The sequence below is a fragment of the Perna viridis genome, chromosome 8, assembly GCF_037379345.1.
Source record: "Perna viridis isolate PV_CMFRI_1.1 ecotype Kerala chromosome 8, ASM3737934v1, whole genome shotgun sequence".
NCBI lineage: Eukaryota > Metazoa > Mollusca > Bivalvia > Mytilida > Mytilidae > Perna > Perna viridis.
Window position 1 is genome coordinate 1590550 of NC_142452.1, and position 15280 is coordinate 1605829.

Here is a 15280-nt window from a genome sequence, read left to right on the forward strand (position 1 = left end):
TTGATGAAAAATATTGAATGAACAATATGCAAATATCCCTAAAAGAAAATTCAATCCAATAGTGAGAATAATAATATTGCATTTTCCAATAGTTTGACCTGAATGTCGTGAACAAAGATATTTCAGTCACGTCACTGGTCAGTGTGTACATTTGACATGGAAGCCAAGACAAAAATAGATTTTGCGTAGTACCCACCGAATCATTTCCAACTAAATTTCGAAGAAATATAGTTCGAAACAAACATAAATTTATTTCCCCATATTATAGATGAGCAAAATCGTACAAAAATGTTATAATATACATTTGTATTCTTATTTGCCACTTGTCCCTTTTCGTTGCAGTTTCGTCGATGAAAAGTTATTGGCCATTAAAAGATGCTTTCATTTGGAAGTATGAAAACATTCAATACAACCTTTGTTCTATTTGACTTTTCAGTATACACTGTGGTCAATGTAAAATTAAGATCTTATAAAACATGTTTTTAAAATAAATTGAAATCTCAAAAATTGTCTTTGCTTTTAAAGAAATGCAGGAAAATAAAAAAAAAAAACCAAACATGATTTGAATTCGAAAGTAAAATTTCTGTGGTCTTATTGTTGAAATACAATGCTTGAATTATGAAAGACACATAAAGGTATTTGAAACGTTACAAACAAACTATTGAACACCATACAACCCTTGAAACAAGGAGAATGTAAATATTCTTGTATATTCTACTGACCTCAGAATCACCTTTAGACAGAAAAGTACCGAACTAATGTTAAAGTGTCATTGTGACAGATGGACAACAGACAAATGAAAGTGATAAAATCAAGAGAGATCACAACAAAACTAGCAGGATGTCTGATCATTCGTTCAGATATTGTATCATAAAAAGCTGTTAGGATGCACTTTACGCAGTCTTTTTTAATCTCATGTTTTGTAGGTGTCAATAATAGAGAGATAATTGTTGGTTTAATTGTTTTATTTGCACAACAAAACAAAGAAACAAGACTATCGATACCATCATTTATCAGTTTGAGCTTGTTCAATTCAATATGGCGGGAAAACTACTTCCGGATGTCGGAAGTTGACAATCATGCGAGTTATTTTCGTTAACAAAATTACGCGATATTGGTTAATTGATAAAACAAATGTAACATTAATATTTTTTTAAATGCAATGTAACAATTGTAGTTATATAATGTAAAACTTTGTAATTTAAGATAAAAAGATCGACATATTTGATATTCTTGATATTGATATTAACCAGTTCGGAAGGTGTTACGAGAAAATAAAATCTGATCATTAATATCCTTACACGCTACAAAGGGTCGGCGATCGCAAAAACGAGTTAAGCTATTGGAAAATACTAAAATATGATAAGTGTTAAAAATATATGTGGTTCCATGAAACACTAACTACTTTAACAAATACGTCAACTTGATTCAACAAATACTTTTACGTTTGTCAATATCAGGAGGATTTGAGAAACAAGAAAATTATAAATACAGGTCTCAACGAACGAATGCGTCTATTATGTTAATCCATAATACACGGTTCTTGTATGGACGTTCATGAATCTAGTTGCTGCCTCCAATACGTAATTTGAATAAAGCAATTGTCACATTAAACACTTTTGGGTTATCCTTCTAAACAATTAAAAGTTGACATTCAGAATTGCGTGCTTTATTTATTGCGATTCTAATATTTCTAATAAAAAACCTTCCATTTTATTGTTAAATTGAACATTTTGTCGGCTATAGGAGAGTTTTTTTTAACCTTGTTTTAACCAACCATTGATAAATTAGTATCATAATTAAGATTGAAAAGTCCTTCTCTCGGGAATAATGACATATTTTCAAGACGACAGATGTTTTGGTGAATTCATCCCTATGAAATCTGGCAAATATACTACCACCTGAACTTGGTATCATATTTAGTTGTATGTCATGTCATGTTGTTTTTGTTCCTGTCGCATTTTTACATTTTAACAAAAACCTTGTATAAACGTACTGCGCTTGACTGATTTCATTGAATTTGATTTAAGGACTTTCCAGCTATATTATTTCTATAAATCGTATAATGTTTAAATTTCCAACAATTATGATAATTTTTTGTTAAGCAGAAATGAACAATTGTTACATAAAATCCTAAACTTTATACATGTACACGCATTTTTCGAAAAAGTCCCATACAGAATAACGGCAGATGAAACAGACACCATCAGAGCGAGATGTAATGTTCTGTCGAGATGTTTTAAACTGACGTCATTCTGTTTAACGGCGACGTCACGGTCAATGTAACTTAACTTTTGTCATTAAAAATGGCCGATATTTTTTAAAAAAGATGACAGTAGCCTGAGATAAGAAATTATCGGGCAGTAAAAATGCTAGAAAATGCATTTACCGATAAGATAGATTGAATAGCTCGGTGTGAAGGTCTTTCTATTATACCTTCGTATATATCTACATACATGTTTAAAAAAACGAAGTTAACTTAATTAAGAAACCATGATCTTGTTATAATGCATTTAATAGAGTTTTTTGTATAAGTCTTTCTTTTTCTCTTTCGTCAACCATGGCCGTAAGACTTTTAAGCAAATTGGCGGGTATTTCCATGGTAGTCAAGGGGGCCAAGATTCGAACGGAAATCAAAAGAATATATTCCTATGATCAAGAGTAGACAAGGAAAACAGGCACATACAACAAGGCACATGAAATAATCAAAATAACACATACAAAGAAACAATTGGAAATGAACAGATCGGACTCCACAAAAAGTGGGATCATTGACCAGGTGTACCCAAAAGTAAAAGACGCTTAATCTGGTCAATGATCCTAGTTTTTAATGCAGTCTTGCTGGTAGCGTTACTTTTGTTACTATGTGCGTGTTATTTTAGAAATTTCGTGTTCTTTTTCTATTGTCTATTCCTGGTCTATTGTTTTCTTGGATTATATCGTCCAGTTCGAATCCTATTTCTATTTATTTGTAATTGGCTTTTATTATTAAGGTCGCATTGTGAGGTTAAGGTTATGACGAATTGATTTTATATTATACATATCATACCCATATCTTATCCGATACATTAATCGCCCCAAATAAAGAACATTAATCTTAAGAGAAAAAGGGGCTAATTCATAAAAAATTAAAGATCATAATTACAATCAAGCAATTTTTCAATGTGGATATTTAAATGATTTGCTATTATATTCTCATATTTAAATCAATGTCTCGGCGCATTAGTCCTGAAAAAGCCACGGAAACATTAACAGCTTAGAATCATTCATCATAGAAAGTAGTTACACATAATTAAAGCATTTTCATTGAGTTGTTATATTTCTTACGTGACCTAATAGCGCCATTTCCTTCGGAATAAGATATAAGGGATGGTTGACTGTCATTGTTCTGTGAAAGGCAAAGTGATTCTAGAGAACTTACTTCATGAAAAAATGTATGATTCGAAAGTTGTTTTTATAAAAATTATTTTTTTATTATCTAAATTGCTTTTCACAGTCAGGATTTAATTAAAAAAAAGTAATACTGCCATCATCACCTGACCACGGTTTATTGGGAAAGATTTACAAAGAAGAGATAAATACTGACTTTTAACTACATTTTGTAAATAAAATAGAAATATTTCAATGTAACATAAACAAAACCATTTTTCGCCCACACTGTCACACAGATCTATAACATTCTTTGTAAGTTAAATAATTCATTATTTTATTTCTGCCTCTGCAAGTTATTTTTTCAACAGCAATAGAATGGGTTGAAATTAATAGAAGGGGTCCATGTTTTTTCAAACATTAACATTTGATTATTCTTCAATGCAATTCTTTTAAAACAAGTACATATATCAGCTTTGACTTAAATGCAGTAATATTGGGAGGTCTCTCATGTAGTTGTTCACCTTTTGAAAAGGAAGGTAATGATTCCTATTACTCTTACATATTACTCCTGAATATTCCTGAAAATCATAAACCAAGCAGTTGAGATTCTACAATCTATACATCAAAAAGTTGATAGTCTATAAACCATATAAAAGGAGTTTAGAATCTAAAAATTTTCATCCAAATACCAAGGAGTTGGGAACCTAAAAATCTTTAAACATAAAGCAAGCAGTTAACAACCTGAAATCATTCACCAAGGAGCTGAGAACCTGAAAATCTTAAACCATTGACCAAGGAGTTGAGAATGTGAAACCATACACCAAGGAGTTGAGAATCTACAACTATTCACAAAGGAGTTGAGAACGTGAAACCATTCACCAAGGAGTGGAGAACCTGAAATCATACATCAAAGAGTTGACAATCTACAAACTATTCACCAAGGAGTTGAGATTCTGAAAACCAATAAGGAGTTAAGGAACTGAAAACATTACACCAATGAATTGAGAATCATAAAACCATACACCACGAAAGGGAGGATTATAAAACCAAGCACCAAAGGGTTAAGAATTTACAAACCATACAACCAGGAGTTGAGAATCTAAAAGGTTGTCAACCAAATAATTTATTTTCACACAATTTGGAGTGACAATAGAGCATATGTTTTTGAACACAATTGTGTTGAAATTGGCTAGTTGGTAAATTATTTTTAAATGAACGTCTTATATTATTCGATTAAGTAATGATGAATACTTGTATTATAAATCTAAAGAAAAATATATAAGATAGTCGACTATTTATAGTCTATACCATTACGGATAACAAACCAACATGGAACTGAAAAATTGCAATTATGAATACTTTTCTGCAGTTCTTTGTACTTTTGTGAGAGATAATTCGCTATCCTTTTTGTAAACTTTATATATTTAAATTTTATGGGAATACCTCAAAAATAACACAATAACATAAGAAAATCTGTAAGACGAAAATAAATCAATCATAATAATTATAACATTTCCATTGTACTGTTTAGTGGCTTATATTGTTAATAGCACATTGTAGTGTAGTCAGTATAGACAACCATCACCATAGTTAATGACACATAGTAGTTAACCATTTGTACAGGGGACAGTATAGACAACCATCACCATAATTTTTATCTCGGCCTTTTCCGAGTACTTCGGGTATCTATGTTTCATGGTTGGGTGGACCACACTTTCTTGACTTTCAGATTGGTTGCTAATTTTTGGCGGGTTACTCTCACCATGTGTTTATTTTTATTACTGTGTTATATATTTTCGAAGTGTTTGCATCGAATGTTTTGGTTGACTTCCTTCGCGGTGACTTTCCCGACATCGTTTGTTGAAAATTAAAGATAGTTACATACATTACTTTACTAGTTTCGATTCAGGATGGTTGCTTACTTGCTTGTACTTTGATTTCATATTTTCGTTAATATTTGTCACAAGTTAATATTTAACCTATTACGGAAGTTTGGTATGAATGCATGTGTAAATGATGAACTGATTTGATCAATTAATGACTTAACTCATAGTTCATTTTCATTCTTCTTTAAATTTCATTCATATAAACATTTCGTTCCATGAGATTTGCATACATGTAAATATTTGGAAAAGTAATCAAGGGAACCAGCATTCTATCGGTAACCAAAGTATTTTTATCCAGGAATAAAGACCAGACATGGAAACAAATGCACGCAACAAAAAAAAATATAAAAAAAAACAAAAAAAAAAAAAAACCATAAAATAACCAAAATAATACGTACAAAGCAACAAAAGTAAATGAGCAACTCGGACTCCACTAAAAAATGGAAGCAATGACCGGGTGCACCGATAAGGTAAGCGTCCGCGAACTGCTGATGAAATGTCAAGTCCGGGGTAGACGAATGAGAAAAGAAAAACTGAAACGTTGAACAAATCGGTTCTCATGGCACAGGTGGATACGCTCGAGTGACAAGTGAAAGTAGTTAACTTTGGTATTAAAATAATGATTAATGTAACATTTATAATTGGTTCGTTTTCAACGTAGTTTCCAGCTTGTTCGTCCTCCTCATTTATGAATAGAAATTAATATATCATGGGTCAACTCGAATTGAAAGGAATGGTCAGGTGTCCCATTATTCAACAGGGTGTACATGTACTTGCACGATTATGTGAAGTAAATACTACTTCAATGTTCTTTGTATAATTTTGTGATTTATTTTAATCCTCATAGCAGATGCCAACAAATATAGCTCCACGTATTTGTATATATTGCTCCATACGAAGTTCGGTTAATTTTTACATTAGTTCTGTTTGCGTTAGTTTTAGAATAAATTCGATTGAAGAGAAGCCATTAACGTATTTTCTTAGTTCATCTGAGATAAACACATATTTCGTTTCTTTCGTATTTTTTGCAAACAAGGTAATTTTTCAAACCCTTCTATGCCTACGTTATCTTCGTTGTATCAATTTAATCCGATGGAGCAGTGTAGCGAATAGAGTCATCACAATAAGTATCGAAGGGTCAGAAAGGTAGAACTGTCAAATTTGCGAAGCAAATTTTCTGGTCTTTCCCTCCGCGGGACTCAAACTCGTACCGCTGTGACATCTGTGGCAAAAAGTCCAGTGTCCAAGACCACTGGGCCAGCTAGGCTATATAAAAGTATAGATTTTGCAAATTATAACATCGTTTGGAATTTTTCAGACCCTTCTATGCATACATTATCTTCCTGGTATCAATTTGATCCGATGGAGCAGTGTGGCGAATAGAATCGTCACATTCTGAGACGTCTGTATTGTATTGATTTGTTGTGACATGTATCGTTAATTTGAACCTCTATCATACATAATAACACATAGATGAGCTGTCCCGTACTACCATACGTCGTGTGCTTAATTACAGCCCTCGATTAATCCTATGAGGAGGAATGACCCGACCAGCGAAAGCTATATTTTATAAGTCTAGCCGAGTGGTTTAGGATTCTGGACTTTACCCAGACAGTGTTGCCATAGATGTCACAGCGGTACGAGTTCGAGTCCCGCGCAGGGAACGACCAAAAATTGATTCGTAAATTTGACAATTCTAACATCGTTTTATATTTTAATATAATTCTGGTCCATAGCATTTTGAAAAGCTACAACAAAGACAATTCAGCGCTGTCACAATTGCGCCCACGTACGGACGTAATGCACAGTCCTCCCCCAAAAACGCTTTTAATGTCAATTCAATCATTTCGTTCCAATACCATTGGAAGGTGAAATTGTATTTGAATTTTTTTGTTGGTACGACGCCTTCATATTTACTTACATTAATTCTCGAAAGCCAGACCATGCCAATGTGTTTGATTTCTGAAGAGAAGATGACATCATATTCTTGTGGGAAAAATTAGATTCGACATAAATGTGGTCACAAAATATGCTAAAAACAAAAACAAAACAAAACAAAAAAAAAACAACAAAACAACAAAACAACAAAAAATACACACAAAAAAACACATAACAAACCAAAAACAAAGACAAAAACGATAACTTGTTATATGAGCATAATAATATACAAAACCTTATGTTTCATTATTACCAATCAATTTGATTAAGTTTGTTTTTAAACCGTTAATGAAATTCCATGATATAATTTACAACGTTCAACGAATTTCTACAATTATAACATTTGTAATGTATAAAAGATAACTAAAGCATCATATTGTTAAAAATATACACTATGTTAATGCTTCAAAGTATATTTATTACATCACATAGAAACATGGGATAGTTTCCCGTTGTGTTAAGTAACTTGGTCACAAAACAGATTATTATTCACGATTGCAAACACTTCAACTGCTAGGACTCCTTAATTTAATTAATAATAGTATTGTTCAAGCAGACTTAGTTGTATACACCAATTATTGGTTTTTATTTTGAGCAATGATCGTAGATAAACATTTCTTTCAATTATTGTTCTTTTAAATATAATTATTTTATTTGCTAAAGTTAACCACAGTTGAACATTAAACCAACACAGAGTAAATATATAGGTTTGTTCTGTCAACATTTCATCACTCAAGTTACTGAACAATAATAATACAATGATTTAAGACAATGTAATATATTAACTTTCTAAACTTTTATAAACAAAGTTTACATGGGTTCGGCTTAAAATTACCTTGATCACACTATCACATATGCAGCCCGACTAGTATATAGACACAAAAGAAATAGTCCTAGATATGGAAGGGCCTCGCTTCAACTCAATTTAGTTTTAAAATAAAATCGAATATATTACTATTTACTGCTCAGCAATTAATTGACAAATGATTATTCAATAAGCACAAGTATCACCGTTAAATACTTCATTTCCTCTATCATCTATCCTGGATTTGCCTTTTTATGAGCAACTTTCTAGAAAAACAGAGGACGCTTACCAAACCGGTGCACCTGGTCCATGCTCCCATTTTTAATGGCGTCCGAGTTGCTCATTTACTTCTGTTACTTTGTATGTATTATTTTAGTGACTTTATTTTCTTTGTTGTGATAGTCTTTTTTCCTTGCCCTGTCTTTGTCCCTGAATTACATTTTTTTGATTTCCGCTAGAATCTCTGTTCCGTTGATTACTTTTTCTAATCAAATCAATACAAGAATTTGTCCATCCAAACTCCAACTTTCTACAATCGCTTGGGTCGAACGTGAAACTACCATACATCGTGTACTATGTCACAACCCTAGATTAATCCTACGAGGAGGAATGACCCAGCCAGCGAAATATATATTTTTATATAGCCTAGCTGGCCGAGTGGTCTACGGCTTTGTGCAGGCGGTGTTGCCATAGATGTCACAGCGGTACGTGTTCGAATCTCACAAATTTGCATCGCAAATTTGACAGTTCTAACATCGTTGGGAATTCTTTCAGACCTTTCTATACGCTTACATATCTTCCCTGTATCCATTTGATCCGATGGAGCAGTGTAGCGAATAGAGTCGTCACATTCTGAGACGTTTGTATATATACATATTTACACGTATTGAATTTTCAGACTTAGTTGTATGTTATCGGCAATCATAATGTCATGAAATGTATTACAACTTGATTTTATATGTAAATTTGAACTTTAACAATTAATGTTAATAAAATACACCAAATCTTCTTGCGAACTGACTAAGATATTAGCTGAGAGTTGCAGTACGCCAATCATTATTTTTGTCAAACGTTGAAGTAGTGCATTGTTAAGAAATGAACTGCCAAGTTAAGTCGAAAGCTACATCAAGTCAATTTTCCTTGATTTCTATGAATGCACGATTTGGCCCATGACTTCATTATGACATTTCCTGCTTTATTGTTCAATGACATTGAAGGTTTATTTAATGCAATTCAAAATCAACAGATCATGCTTTGATTAATGATGTTCAAACAAAACATTGGTTCTCAATTCTTAATTAGCAAATTTAAATTGATTTGTATGCATAATGTTTTGTTTGCCAATAAGATATTTGACGCAACGAAGTACTTTATGAATGCCGATTCTTTGGTAACATCCATGACATGCGTAAGTTTAGTGGGTTTTACAGTCATTTCACAACTCATTATTAAAATATCTTTGTTTAATTTTATAATTCTTAATTGAATTTCAGGTTTATGAAACAGTCAAATGCATTTTTCACGAAGTACGATTATTAGTAGCAAATGCTGGTTTAAACGTATTTAGATATGATTTCTATCTTCCTTTCTAGTGAATTTGATCTTGCTTGTTCTACATAAAATATAAGTTTTCTTTTTGGTGTTGACATCTGTTTATTAGACTGATTGGTTACTATATCGACAATTCTATCAGGCCTTAGTTCAAATGTATTAAGTTTTGTAATAACATTTATAATTAAAACTTCGTTGAACAACAACAAACAATTACACAAACATTTTTTAGTTCAAAAGGTAACGTATAGGATGACACATTAAAACTATATTGGAATTAGAAATTTGACCAAGGAAGTTATTACGTCGGAATTCCAATATTCGTTAGGACTGTTTCTTTATATTTATACAATGAGTTTTCAACGTGTCTTCTTTTTATGTATATTAATTATTATTTCTGATGTAGTAGGAGGCTATGTTCACAAACTTTTTGATTATGTTAAACTGGAAGTTTAACGCACCGCCCGCAATAAAACACAGTGTTTAGTTGCATAGACAATCAAATTGTTACATATTTAATGTATTAACAAGTCATAAAGTTATTTATGTGTTTTAATCAGGGCTTCTCGAATTGCTTGTCTTGTATCATCAACTTACACAGTTTGCTTTGAAATGTATTATATGTTATTTTCTTATTTTCTTTAATGTAGAAAATGAATAGGGCTTCCATAGACCGTTTAAAAATCTTGTCATATACACTTCACTGTCAATCAGAAAGAATAATAAGTATATCTAACTCAATATATTCTGACAAATCTCTTTACATGGTTTTCGAAAGTAATAAACAAATTATAAAATAATATTTTCAAAGGCTGTAAACAAACATGTATTAAATGTATTACTTTCCTATTAGAGTTAATTGACATCAGGCATAAAACATTACAAAGGTTGTAGTTATCTTCATCATCAGGTCAGGTTTATCAATGGCAAAACAGCGTCCTTAGTCCATGTACCATAGAAAACATGATTTTAATCATAGCAACGTTTCTTGAATAATAATTTCAAGTGAGTAAACTCCGGTATGTGTCAAGTTCGATAGGTTTACAATTTGATAAGATGAAAATGCTAACTGAAGATCTCTTCATATCGTTCAATCAAATAGTGGTGATAAAAATACTAGACAAACGTCCTGTTTCATCTATGTATTGGTCAATGCTTAGGTATGAAACCGAAAAAGATGTATCAGTTGCCGTATGGTTACCTTTAGAAATTTAAATGTTCGTTGCTTGGCATTTGGTGGATGACTATATCATTGACAATCATATCACATCTTCTATTTTTCTATTTGCTTGTAAAAATACCTGCTTAGTTTTGATATCAAATACATAGAAAAGAGACAAGTGATTTTTTATTATGTTTTCTCTTGCGGTTTAGTGCTGAGTGGATATTTTTGGTTTCATCACATTGTACTATGATGTTGATTTTGGCCACACATTTTGACAACTTAAAAATTCAAACCATAAAAACCTATTGTATCAACTTTGACAATTTTTGACATATATTAAGTATGTTGAAGCATGCAGACATATGTCCGGATAAAAAAATCACTTCCAAACCATCTAATTTCGGAAAAAGTTAATGACGGTACTTTGCATCATCATTATGTCACGTAAACGCGATAAAAGCTCATATGTCTGGGTCAAGTCATTTGTGTATCACAAAAATATGACAATAAGTCTTTTAGTTGAAAAGCTAGAATTTTCAATTAATAAAAGGGCTGGAACAAACGAATATACACATTAAACCCTTAAAATAAAAACATTGCTTTCGAATTCGATAATCTTGGAAAAAAATGCAAGAAACATGTGAGTTTGGGCACAACTAATAATGCAATTGTCGCACGAATTACTTGCTTTTAAAATCAAATTTATGTTTAAACATGATTTTTCGTTTTTCTCCATTTTAATTCCACGTTTACAGCTTTCTCCTACTGTATTAGACGTAGATTTCTTATCTATGAATTAAGAATTGGATAGAAATAAATACCTCTTTACGAGTGTATATTAAGCCTTGTTAATAAATTTTGGATGTAATCATGCAAAATTAAGTGAATATTTCATTTTTCATTAATGGAGAAGTACATCAATTTTTATTTTGGAATTACACTATTATAAAGTAAAACGATAAATGAATTTAGAAGTTGTGTATAATAACTTGTCCATTGAGTAAATGATGCAGGCTGAAATACCGGATGCGTTTTAGACAAATTGGTACTATATAGACACAGTGATTTATTATGCACTAGTTATTGTAATGGCCTGTTCTACAAAACGATGAGGGCCATCCATCGTCCATTTCCTTGTGTAAAGATACTTTATAAAAAATGATGCATATGATATATGTATCTTCAATATTTTTACACGAATGAATATGTTGATTGGTTGGTGTAAAATTCAATATGATTTTGTTTCATGGTGTAATTTCATATGGGTTTTCAACAAATTATTATTGCGTTGGAATATACGCAGCAAATAATCATCCACTTATCAAGAAAGTATGAAAGCCGATTAATTACATTATGAGAAATAGACAAATCTTACAACACGATGTGTCGACTTATGATCGCATTATAATGTGAAAACATTCTTAAAATGAGAATAAGTAAAGGTGGAAACAAGAAAAGGAGGACCCACTTAAATTAGATTAACGTTTAAATCAACGTGTTAAATTCATCAAACTTTCTGCTATTGACCTTATTTTCATATATTGTTTATTTCATTTAACTATGGTTTGGAATTGCGTTTTGACCATTTGAATACATAATGTCATAATATAATACTTCTCCAAGAAAGCGGCAGTGCTTTACTTTTCATATGATATACTAAAAGGAACAAATATTCAAACGGTGATAAAAATATATATTCCAAGTATAAAGTTTAGACAGGGAAAATAGACAAATATGAAAAAATATAACAGCCAATCATGAATCAAGTGCATCTGTATGATACGCGTCCACTGCTATTCTAGAAACACCAACCAAAATGCTCACGAAATGTAACGTCCGGGGTAGAGACAGAAAAGGAACAGTGAACAAGTCAGCTTTTGTGATGAAGATGGTTACACCATAATTATCCAAGGGTTTATAATAAAGATCGTCTGTAGTGATGACTATATAGCAACATAACCTATTTCCAGAAGCCTAGCACGGTAGAAAAAATTCGAGTAGTTAAGCGTATGTGTTGTGATATGAGAACGCCAAACGCAGGTGCTGAAGAGATGTTACCATATATGAAAGAAAAGTTGACAATAGAGAAATCTCCGAAACTAGGACTGTTTTAAAGGTAATCAAGGGAACCAAGATTCTAGAGGAAATCAAAAGAATATAATCCAGGGACAAAGACCAGACATGGAAAACAGACATAAACAACAAAGAACATAAAGTAAACAGCGATTCAAATGTCTGCGTAGTTACGACAAGCTCTGCCATAACGTATGAGTTGTGATATGAAAGCTCCATACGCAGGTGCTGTAGAGATGTTGCCAAGGTAAAAGGAAAGTTGACAATTCTGAATGAAAAGTCATCACGTTTGTCGTAAAGTTTGGTCAATACTTTTTCTTTACCATCGATTTCTCAGTGTAGGTCAAGATAAAAGCTCTCGTAAAGCATAATTATAAATCGATCAAACGATTTATTTATATAGTTCTAATTGAACTAATCTGATATTCAGTAAAGCTATGTTAACATTATTTAAGAAATTTAAATTTATTTTTTTTTTATAAAAAATTGATGATCATAACATTTAAACTTGCAAAACATTAATTATTCCCTTTGAGTCAGAAATTTAAGATACAGTTAATGAAAACTTAAGGTAGAAAAGTACACAGGTCTGAATAATTTCTTTTTTTTTAAATATATACCCCATTATACCCCGTATTATAATTAACAGTAAAAAAGTATCCGGTAAAATATTTCTGGTTTTCTAGCGCGATTGCTATCAAACGACATAATAAAATACAGTAACAAGTGAATAATATCATATTGGAGGTGGAGATTACCAATAAAAAAATAATAATAATAATTATTATTTTTTTTTTATAATTATCATTTTACTATTTATGATTATTGTTATTATCAAAATAGCACTAATGTTAAATTAAATGATATTTATTATATTCATATTGATAACTAATATTCATTAGTATTATTATTATCCGTAATTTAATTCACATTTATGCTTAATTTAGTTAAAAAAAATAAAAATTGATATGACCAATCACATACTTGTTATAATAATTTCTAGCTTCTGTAGATTAGTTGTAAAATAGAGACTCACCTTTAACAGTTGACATAATCCAAAACATTGAGGCTAAACAACCAACAGTTTAGTTTAACATGCCACTTATCAATTAAGCCTAATGAATTGGATTTTATAAATTGTTAACGAGTACTTCTGCATGTACACGTTCTTGTGTCTTGGTTCACAAAATATTGGGAGTCTTTATCTTGATGATAATTGATTAAATGGTGCTGTTGATAATAGCCTTACCCATTAAGTGTATTTCTTTGTTGCATCGTATAATGATATCATCTTTATATTAATTCATTTCTTGGAACTTAAGTAGGATCTGCAAAATAATTTCAAGAGCTACCAATAACTGTAGTGAGAAAAGAACGGCAGAAGTATACCCTTGATTGCATGCAAATGTAACATTGGATGAAGTGTAATAGATTAATAACAAAGCATCCAATAATAGTTAAGGATAGTATCAACAATTTTTGCTGTAAAAATAAAAGTTATCAATAGATGATAAAATAGGCTATGAAATTGTTAAGTACAGCTTCCTGCTTGGTCTATTTTTATTCCAAACTATTGTTTCTAATGTTCATTTTATTAGGAACCATATATCAATATTTTCCTTTCTTAACGTCATAATGCGAGAACGAATTTGACGTAATATTAACTTTAAAGGTCATATTGTATGTAATTCCATTGTTACAGTCAAACAATCTTCATAACTTCAAAGTAAAGTATAGCAATCGATTTAATGAACAAACATTGTAAGACAAAATAAGAGTCTAGACCCAAAATTTTCAAAAACTTTAACATTCAATTGATAATACAAATGGGAAATTCTATTATTGAATCTTGGACGAAGTCTGTGATTTATTATTTTTTTTGCATATATTGATGAAGATAATGTTAAACAATGAAACCTTTCATCAGACTTTTTATGAAAGCTTATTTCTTGACTCCATGTCTAGAAGAAGACTAAAATGCAGGTCAGTGTTTCAGTTTGCTGGAATCTAAATTTTTCTTTTCTCATAATATTTTGTATTTTTGCCAGTACATGCAGGTCACAGTTTTGAAGCAACATTTCTGCATATATGTGCACATCATATATTAACAATTAAAATTGAGTGTTTTTTTTTAATTGTTATATGTGCTTTCACGTCATAAAAACCCACATCAATTAAACTTGACCATAATTGCACATCCAGAGGTATAAAAAAAGCAATAAGGGTCCATAGTTCCATTGTGTAAGGAACACAATTGTATTTCAAAATTTTACAACAATTAGATAGAAAGAATAATGAAAGGAACCACGATTCCAGCGAAAATCAAAAGAATATTATCACGGGACAAAGATACGGAACACACACACACACACACACACACACACACACACACACACACACACACACACACACACACAATAACCAAAATAATACTTCTAAAACAACAAAAGTAAATAAGGAACTCGGACTCCACTAAAATTGTGGGTGCAC

At 31.3% G+C, this 15280-nt stretch overlaps 1 long non-coding RNA gene across 2 annotated transcripts in view; it reads right to left on the bottom strand.

Annotated features, from left to right (window-relative positions):
- Nucleotides 1–14059, bottom strand: part of LOC148608883 (uncharacterized) — a 39529-nt gene extending 25470 nt beyond the window's left edge. The window contains exon 1 of one of the 2 annotated variants that reach the window (XR_015914635.1): nt 14040–14059. This is a non-coding gene — a long non-coding RNA (uncharacterized LOC148608883). Of the gene's footprint in view, nt 1–13826; nt 13997–14039 lie in introns of those variants that run through there. The other variant, XR_015914634.1, reaches the window with a different exon arrangement.
- Nucleotides 14060–15280: the final 1221 nt, after the last annotated feature.